This window comes from Silene latifolia, chromosome 6 (assembly GCF_048544455.1).
Source record: "Silene latifolia isolate original U9 population chromosome 6, ASM4854445v1, whole genome shotgun sequence".
Taxonomy (NCBI): domain Eukaryota; kingdom Viridiplantae; phylum Streptophyta; class Magnoliopsida; order Caryophyllales; family Caryophyllaceae; genus Silene; species Silene latifolia.
The window spans coordinates 102,184,580-102,193,623 of record NC_133531.1 but is presented as its reverse complement, the minus strand read 5'-3'; the positions used below and the strand labels follow the sequence as shown (position 1 = coordinate 102,193,623).

At 40.9% G+C, this 9,044-nt stretch overlaps 1 non-coding gene across 1 annotated transcript; it reads left to right on the top strand.

The window, feature by feature from the left end:
* The first annotated feature begins 4,614 nt into the window (after positions 1-4,614).
* LOC141589130 (small nucleolar RNA R71) lies at positions 4,615-4,721 on the top strand. Its single transcript, XR_012520080.1, has one exon. It is a non-coding gene; the product is annotated as a small nucleolar RNA R71 (small nucleolar RNA).
* The last annotated feature ends 4,323 nt before the right edge of the window (positions 4,722-9,044 follow it).

Sequence of the window (9,044 nt, the reverse complement as noted above, 5' to 3'; positions counted from 1 at the left end):
TCCACTCAAGATAAAAACACAATACATATCTTACACTCCCTCCTCATTTTCAGTTTTAAGCATAAAATGGAGAATCCATTTTATTTTGTCATTTGTCAAATTTGTCACATGTAACATGTTACATGACATGTCACAATGTAATGTATTTTTAACATATTAAAAATCAACATACTCATAAAATATGTCATTTACAAAATCGACTAGTAATTCGTAATTACTTGTACCAAAAATGTTTCCAAATTATAAACTACAACATTCTGTATTTTTAATAATTTATTCATTCCGTTTCAATTGTTTCTGTAAACAATAATTTCATCTAAGTAATAAAATAATTCGATTACTTAGACCGTGTCTCATTTAATCATATTTACAATAAGATACGTAAATTATACTCACAAAATCATCCGTCAATTTTAAGCAATTTAATTAACTCGTATCGGTATACGATCAATTAAATAATCAATTAAGAGTATTTCCCTATAGGTATGACCTAAGGGGATCAACTGATCACCACCGTCGCACGACAGTAATGTCAAACTCTAGTCAGCCAATCATTACCGATATGTGTGGACCAGTTGACTGTAAAAAATTACATCCCACATGTATTCTTAAAATGAGATTTAATAATGATATTTAAATCATGTGATCGCACTATTGTTGTGGACACATTTCCCAACATAAGGCTTAGTGAATTCCCTTCCAACATTTAAGGCCGACTCAAGTAGAACACAATCGAGCTTTGTAAAGTGGTTAGTGTATTTTCTTGCAATTATAGTATTCCCGATGACCTTGTGCCACACTTTAATGCCCGGATGGTGGACTAATAGAGCGCGACAAGCATGAAAGCTCACAAATTTCTTCCCGGAAATTGCCTCCCAAAGAGCAGCGGGGTCATACTTTTCGGGCATCTTGTGATAATAAGGTGTATCACTAAGACCTAATGCTTTACTCAAAACATCAAAGGTGATGCGCCTATTCACATTGGTAAGGCGAAACTCGATGTATGTTCTAGTCTCTACCTTAGTCACTTTCAACGAACTTAAGAATTCCAAGGTAAGGGAGGAGTATGTCAATTCTCTTGTAGTAAACAATTTTCGTAACCTCATGGCTTCAAAGAAGGCTTTTGTTTGTTCAAGGACACCCAATTTATTCAAGGCATCTTCACATATGAATTTGGTGGGTAGAATGGTTTTCTTAGCATACTTGGCAAATGTATCCCTATGGGAGTTATAAATGAAAATTACCTCCGGATAGTTGGGTAATTGAGCAATTTCCAGAGTTGTTGTTGTTGTTGCTTCCAAGGGAGGATCTTGTTGTTGTTGAACTTCTAAGTTTGCACTAGCAACCACCATACCCATTGAAGCTTTCTTTGCTTGAAGGCATTGTTGCCTTTTTGAGAGTGCCTTTGCCTTGAGTGCCTCTGTTGCTCCTTTTGTTCTAGCCATTGATGATTATACCAAGAAAAGATTGAAAATCTTCAATTTCCAATTATACCCAAATCGATTTTACGATGAAAGGATTTGCCTTTGTATTTCAAAAATTGACTCAAAGGTTGAAGATTTTGGTGCTTGAATTGATTATTATTGTAAAAGGAGTGATTAATTGTTGTTGTAAGGAAGTTTAAATTTGATTTTGTTGAATTCGGTTGAGGAAATCTTGCTTTTGGTGATGGAGAGGATGAGGGTTTTTGGGTTTTGGGGTTTATGGGTAGTGTTTGAATGAATGACTAAATAAAATGAATGTGGGAAGGGGTATTTAAAACACCCGAAATTTTCAAAATTGCAGGGGGAAGACGAGCGGATTCCTGTCGGGACGCTCGGATTCTGCTCAATTTGGGTTCAGGAAATCTTGCCTAAAGACGAGCGTCTTTCAGTGAAGACGAGCGGATTTCTGCAATTCAGGACGAGCGGATTCCCTTAAAGACGAGCGGATTCTGTTACAGCGAATTGTCTTAATCTGCACTGGCAAAAAGACGAGCGTCTTTTTGTAAAGACGAGCGGATTCTTTCAGACGAGCGTCTTCTCAGCTTGGACGCTCGGATTCTCTAACAGACCAAAAAATTCAATTTTGCAACTCATTTGGATGGACCGATTCTCCCACAGACGCTCGGATTCCCATAAGACGAGCGTATTACCCATAAGGATGCTCGGATTCCTCCTGGTCTACCTGGATTCAGTTCCATCCGTGCACTTGCATATCCCGTGTCATTTTCATTCTTCAAATCCCGTTCTTCATTGTAGGGGCACTACAAAGGCATGAGTAGCCTAGGCAATTGCTATCCCCACACTAAGCTAAAGCACTACACATCAATAAAATCATTAGTCTCTCCCTCACTTCTCTCAAAAATGATAAATATCTTGATCAAGGCATAAAAATCCAAAAATGACAAAAATGTAATGTAAGAATTAAAATGCAAGTTAGGGAGTTAGAAATATTTACAAATGGTGGTTTGGAGAGGACTCCACCAAACTCTCATCCTTAGTGAGATGTCATGGGGGCATGTCCAAGATGTTGTTGATGTTACTCAACACCTTGAAAAAGTAGTCAAAAGCTTGTTCATTATCATGATAAAGATCTTTAATAGATCTTTGAATTTGTTGTCCTTCATGTTGGTCTTGATCGATAGCATTACCAATGTAGGTATTGAAAATCCCTTCAAACTCATCGTCCCAAAGACCACAAACTTCATCTACTTGGTCACTAAAGATCTCTTGAGTTGATAGAGACAACTCTCCCACTTTCTTGTTTTGGCCAATGAGGCCATCTTCTTCATTGCTTGACTTTGGCGAGCTTTTCAAGCTCTCTTTGTTACAATTTCCTTGCTCTTTGAATGGAGCATCATCGACTTTCTTCTTCCATTGGAGTTCCGATTTCTTCCTATCATCCTTCCGGCTATAATGATCAACCATTAAACATGGTTTATGCAAACGGGGAGCTCTCATAGTCTTGTCAAGATTGAAAGTTATGCTTTCATCTCCCACTTCTAGAGTGAGCTCTCCATGCTTCACATCTATCACCGCACCCACGGTGTGCAAGAAAGGTCTACCTAGAATGATTGGAATATTGGAGTCTTCTTCCATGTCAACAATGACAAAGTCCACCGGGATGAAAAATTTCCCAACTCTTACGGGAACATCTTCCCATATCCCCAATGGTGTCTTCGTCGATCTATCGGCCATTTCGAGTGTGATATTGGTGCATTTAAGCTCTCCCATCCCTAACCTTTTACTTACCGAATACGGTATAACACTCACACTAGCCCCTAGATCACATAAGGCTTTGTTGATCGTGGTGTCGCCAATGGTACACGGTATTAAGAAGCTTCCCGGATCTTTAAGTTTTGGAGGTGAACTCCCTTGAAGTATTGCACTACTCACCTTAGTGAAGGCGGTAGTCTCAAGCTTCCGGATCGACTTCTTCTTCGTAAGGATGTCTTTCATGTATTTTGCATAGGCCGGCACGTGATTGATTAATTCCGTGAAGGGAATCGAGACTTCCAAATTTTTCACAATCTCCATAAATTTTCCAAGTTGGTCATCAAATTTGGGCTTGGCTTGACGACTTGGAAAAGGAAGTCTAATCACAATGGGCTCCTTCTCCTTGGCCTTGTCTTCATTTTTCTTTGAAACTTCTTCTTTTTATGGTTCTCCATCCTTGGAGTTTTGCACAACTTCTTCTTTGTCACTAGCTTCCACCACTTTATTCTCAACTTGCTTCTTTGGTGCTTCATACCTCGTACCACTCCTCAAGTGAATGGCACTAACCGTTTCATGTCTTGGGGGATTACTTTGAGGTGGTAATTGCCCCTTTTGTCTTTGTGAGTTTGAGGATGCTAGTTGAGTCAATTGGGTTTCCAACATTTTGGTGTGGGCTAGGATGTTGTTGATGGTGATTTCCTTTGCTTGACTATCGTTTTGCATTTGAGTGAAAAACTCTTGTTGATTCTTTTGCATTTGGAGGACCACTTTTTGAACATCAAAACCTTGGTCATTTTATTGATTATATAGAGTTTGATTTTGGTAACCTTGGTTTTGGTTGTAAAAGGATCTTTGATTTTGGTTTCTCATGGGAGGTGGGGTGTATGTTGGTTGAGGGTTTTGGACATTTTGGCTTTTGTATGAGAGATTTGGGTGGAATTTGGTGTTTTCATTGTAATAATTTGAATAAGGGGTACCACTGTTTTATGCTTGAAAAGCATTCACTTGTTCATTTGTTCCCCTACATTCACTTTGGTCATGTCCCAAAGTTCCACAATTCTCACATATCCCACTTGGGATTGATGAAGATGTCGTCATGGCATTAACATGGTGCTTTGGTGATTTTGAGGCTTCTTCAAGTCTAGTCATAGCTTTTTCGAACTTCAAATTGATGGTATCAATGTGAGCACTAAGTTGAGCACCCAATTGAGTAATAGAGTCCACTTCATGCTTTCCTCCTCTAGTAGCCTTGCGAGGTCTACTATATTGTGAATTATGGACTGCCATTTCCTCAATCTTGTTCCAAGTTTGATTGTCGTCAACTTCGGTGAACATACCATTTGATCCCATGTTGAGAATGTTTCTTGCGTCTTTATAAAGACCATTCCAAAATTGTTGTACCAAGAACCACTCGCTAAGTCCATGATGAGGACATGAGCGACAAATTCCTTTGAATCGCTCCCAAGCTTCATACAAAGATTCTTCATCTCTTTGCTTAAAGCCCGTAATTTGAGCTCTTAGCATGTTAGTCTTTTTCGGTGGATAAAACTTTTTGTAGAAAGCTAGAGCCAATTTCTTCCAAGAATCAATTCCGAGAGTAGCCTTATCAAGGCCTTTCAACCATTGTTTTGCGGTGCCAATTAGAGAAAAAGGAAATAAGACCCATCGAATTTGGTCTTGAGTTACACCGGTTTGAGAAATCGCATCACAATAGTCACAAAAAGTTTCCATGTGAGAGTGAGGGTCTTCACTAAGCATCCCCCCAAATTGGCTTCTTTCGACTAATTAGATAAATGCGGATTTGGCAATAAAATTTCCGGTTAAGTGTTGTGGTGTGGGAGTACCATTGGGTAGGTTATCCTCGGTTGGTACGGAATGTGATGAAAATTTAGGCATTGTGGGTTGATTTTGTGTTGGATTTTGTGTTGGGTTCTCCTCACCTTCTCTTGCAAAAGGGTTGACGAACTCAATAGCGTTTGGTTGAATATCTATAACCTCACCAATACCTCTCAAAGTTCTCCTAGCAAATATTCTATTGTTTATCAAAGTCCTTTCAATTTCGTGATCAAAGGGTAACAAGTTACCTTGTGATCTTCTAGACATGCAAAATATCAAACAACTTGAAAATAATTAGAACAAACCTTGAGGAGTTTTACTTCCCCAAGGCAAAGAAAGACACAACTAATAAAAATTTAAGAAAATCTAAATCAAGCTAACACCGTCCCCGGCAACGGCGCCATTTTTGGTCGGACTCACTTGGAGGTTTAGTTTTCGGTACTTGTCGTTAGGAGCACCTAGACCAAAACACAATTTATAACTCTACAAACAACTCTATAATTAGTAAAGAGGTAAGTAAAGGTCGGATCCCAAGGGACGAGAATTGAGATGAGATTTTCAATTGCAACTAGCGGTGTCTAGGGGTGTCACAATTTGGGGTTTGAAGTAGAAGATCACTAAACTAAATTAGCAATGAAAATAAACAAGCAAGATGATTAAAAAGGGATGTAAACAATTGATAAAAGGCACTAGGGTGTTATGGGGTCATAGGGGATTCATGGGAATTGATCATACAAACATATTCTCAAATCATAAGCAAGCAATTATTGTTGTGATGGATCGAGTTGGTTTATATCTTACAATCCTAGGAAAGTTCGGGTCCCGGAGCCGAATCCATTAGATTGTACAACACCTACAAGTCGACTTAATCTTCCCTACTCAACTATATGCATGGTCTAATGAGACTCGAGTTGGTTTATGTCTTACAAGTCTCATTGAAAAGATAGGTGATGGGTAAAAAATGCAAGGATTCATAGGCTCGCATTTCATCAAACATAACATGTTCATAAGTTGAGATCACAACAAGCAAGCAAATAAACTATGAAAACATATTAATTTAAGCATGAATCATCTCCCATGTTGGTTTCCCCTAATTACCCATTAACCCTAGCTAAGGAAATGTAACACCCCCATTTATTTAAGGGCCTGGACTAGGACTCCTCATATAAAGAAGGGTGTTACCATCTCGGAAACCCGAGGCAGTAGATAACAAAGGGAAAGATGAACAATACTTTAAATTAAAAGTTTATAAATGTTTACAACTGAAATGGAACATGTCTCAAAACTGGAAATAAAGTCTGATAGCTAAACAGAAATAAAAGTGAGCTAGCTCTAAGTCAGGTGATCCATGCTCTCTCCCCTGCCAGCTCCCAATGTCTCAACAACCTATCAATCTGCTCCCCAATAAATGGATCATCACAGGCATACACGAATACACAGGGTCAACCGCGAGGTTGAGTAGGTAATACGATATATATATAAAGAATGCAATGATATGTTCCTCCAAGTCCATCTCCATCACACACATCCTCGGAATGCCCAACCATACCGATCCCCGGCAGACTATATCAATCGACTGTCGTCGATATACCAGCTCGTAGCTGAGGTCACCAGGGCAAGTCCTGCAAAACCCGCCTGGGCCTTAATCACAATAAACTCATCTCCTCCAACTCCAACTCCGATGCATATGAAATGTATGAGACGTATGAAACAATGATGCTTAACGAGATAAATAAGATAAACAGATATGTCATATAATCACCGAACATGCCAACTCTTTATAATTGTAAGAACTTAATCACTGTATTCCCCTACCTCAGTACTGCAGTCAAATAGTCGGTGCTCAGTAATATTCCACAACAAATTCGCCCTCTGAAAGATAAATAAATGATAAATGATTACTTAACTATTCCCGTTCCCAAAATAGAAGGTTACTAAAAATAGAAACTTCTTAAAATGAAAAGTTTCCTTAAATGGAAACTTTCCCGATATAGCAGCTTTTCCATTTTAACAAACCCGACTCAAAACCCGTTTCTAATTATTTTAAATAACTCGAGAATTAAATTAACTAATTAAGAATACGACAAATTAACGAATTATAACGATTAAATCTATGACAAAACCGTTTCAAAACTAAAACAACCCGTCAACACCACCGTCCCTTTCACACACACTCCCACGCTCCCACGCGCCGCCACTAGCCCGTGTCAGCCACCAGCCCAAACCCCCAACTTGACCCAGCCACCAACAACCGCCCCCAACAGGGTCGACTGTTGCCGGCGAGTCAAATTAGGGCCGTCGTTTGGCCTGGTTCACCACCGTGCCTCACCAACCGCCCCCTGTTCTCGACTTACCACCACCGCAACCATCACCTCTCCCCTGCCAAACCACCATAGCCCTTCTCGCCGTCAGACGACGCACCCAGACGCCGTGGCGCCGCCGTTTCGACCTCCCCCGAGTCCACGGTGGCACCACCCCAAACCTAACCGTCTAAACCCGCCTGAAAACCCATATTTTAACCCGTTTGTTACCCTGTGTCGATGCCGCCTCTCTCTGCCACTACGACCACCTAAAACCTCCCTAACAACCACCACCACACTCGTCACATACCACACGACTCCCTTACCCCGTCAACAACCACCAGCATCACCTCCCTAAGACACACAACAGCAACCAAAACCCGACAGAAAAAATGAAAACAGAAGGGAAGGGTTGCACCCATACCTTTTTCTGCCACCACAACAGCCACTAGGGTCGCCTACGGACGTCGACAACCACCCTAAAGCCTTCCTTGCTGCGCCGTCAACACCCACACTCACTCTCTCTCTCGATTTGCGTGAAGGTTGAGATTTGTGCCGCTGAAATGAGGGAGGCGGGTGAGGGAGTAGAGTTTTGTAGTGTTAGGGTAAAATTAAGTTAAAGTTAGGTTAGATGGTAAATGGGTCATGGGTAAACGTGCCTGGGTAAATGGGTAAGTGTCATGGGTCAGCGTAGTTGGTAAAAGGACTAGCTAACGTGACTTCGTTCAGTTAAACCCGTCTCAACAAGTTTACGAATAACTCGATCTTACGATATCAATACGACTAAACAATTAACTCGACTCAAATAGCGATATAAAATACGGAGTATTACAGTCTTCCCCCCTTAAAATGAACTTCGTCCCGAAGTTCGCTCATCTATCAAACCTCCAAGTATCACCGTGGGTACCAAAACAGATTTCCTAATGTAGATAACTCATGGATTTAGGCCCATAAAACAAAATGTTACATTCTACCCTCCTAAAAAGAAAGTTACGTCCCGGAACTTACCTCATGCAAACAGGTGTGGATAGCTTTCCCTCATAGATGCCTCAGTCTCCCATGTAGCTTCCTCAATATTGTGGTTAGTCCACAAGACTTTAACCAAAGTTGTCTCTCCATTCCTGGTCTTCCTCACTTTCCTGTCCAAAATCTCCTTAGGTGTCTCCAGATAGGACAACTGCTCATCCACCTCGATCACCTCAGGACTCAACACATGTGATGGATCGCTCAAGTACCTCAATCGGGAAACATGAAAGACATTGTGAACTCTGGCTAACGCTGGTGGCAAAGCTAAACGGTATGCCACCTCTCCAACTCTGTCCAAAATCTCATAAGGTCCGATGAATTTCTGACTCAGCTTTCCTCGCTTTCCGAACCTCATAACTCCCTTCATCGGCGACACTTTGAGTAGTACCTTCCCTCCCACCTCGAAAGAAATGTCACTTCTCCTAGTGTCAGCATAGCTCTTCTGTCTGTCCTGGGAAGCTCTCATTTTTTTCCGATAATCTGCACTGTTCAACCATCTCTGAATCATCTCGGCCCCAAAACGACGGCGTCGGATCGATCATCCCAACACACGGGACTCCTCGCATTTCCTACCATAGAGTGCCTCGAATGGTGCCATCCCAATGCTAGCGTGATAACTGTTGTTGTAAGAAAACTCGATCAACCCCAGTCTGTCCTCCTAAGATCCGCCAAACTCTAGAACACA